The following is a 475-nucleotide window of genomic DNA, read 5'->3' as shown; positions in this document are numbered from 1 at the left end:
TGTTGATGTTGCCCGGTGGTTTAATTTCAGCCAAGTCTGTACTATATATATTTTTTTAATCTTGTTTTCAAAGTGACCAAATCTCTCCCCAGCTAAACAACAACAGTGCAAAAAATGGTCTTGCAACCAAACCTCAGTACATTTTATCCCTCTGCCAAAACAAATTAGCTCGCTTCAGCTTAATTTGCAAGGTTTACAGAGACGTGGTAGGCCCGGATACTTCACAGAACCCTGAAAACAAGTTCTTTGGGGCCGCCCAGCCAGCGGCAGTAGTCAGTAGCACTGTCCCTTTTCACCATTTTCTGTGGTTTTTACAGCTAAGTGGATCCACAGCTCGTGCGTAATTCAATTTGGTGCAAATCACAGAGGCGTCTCTGTGCAGAAGAGCCTTGGCTAACGTGGGAAGGTTTGATGGACAGTACAGCCGCCAGAATATTAGTCTCCATTCTCCCCTCTGGAGTGAAATTGTCGCTGA

Source organism: Brienomyrus brachyistius, chromosome 21, assembly GCF_023856365.1.
Source record: "Brienomyrus brachyistius isolate T26 chromosome 21, BBRACH_0.4, whole genome shotgun sequence".
Taxonomy (NCBI): Eukaryota; Metazoa; Chordata; class Actinopteri; order Osteoglossiformes; family Mormyridae; genus Brienomyrus; species Brienomyrus brachyistius.
The sequence above is the reverse complement of the archived record's forward strand: the minus strand, read 5'-3'. Positions refer to the sequence as shown.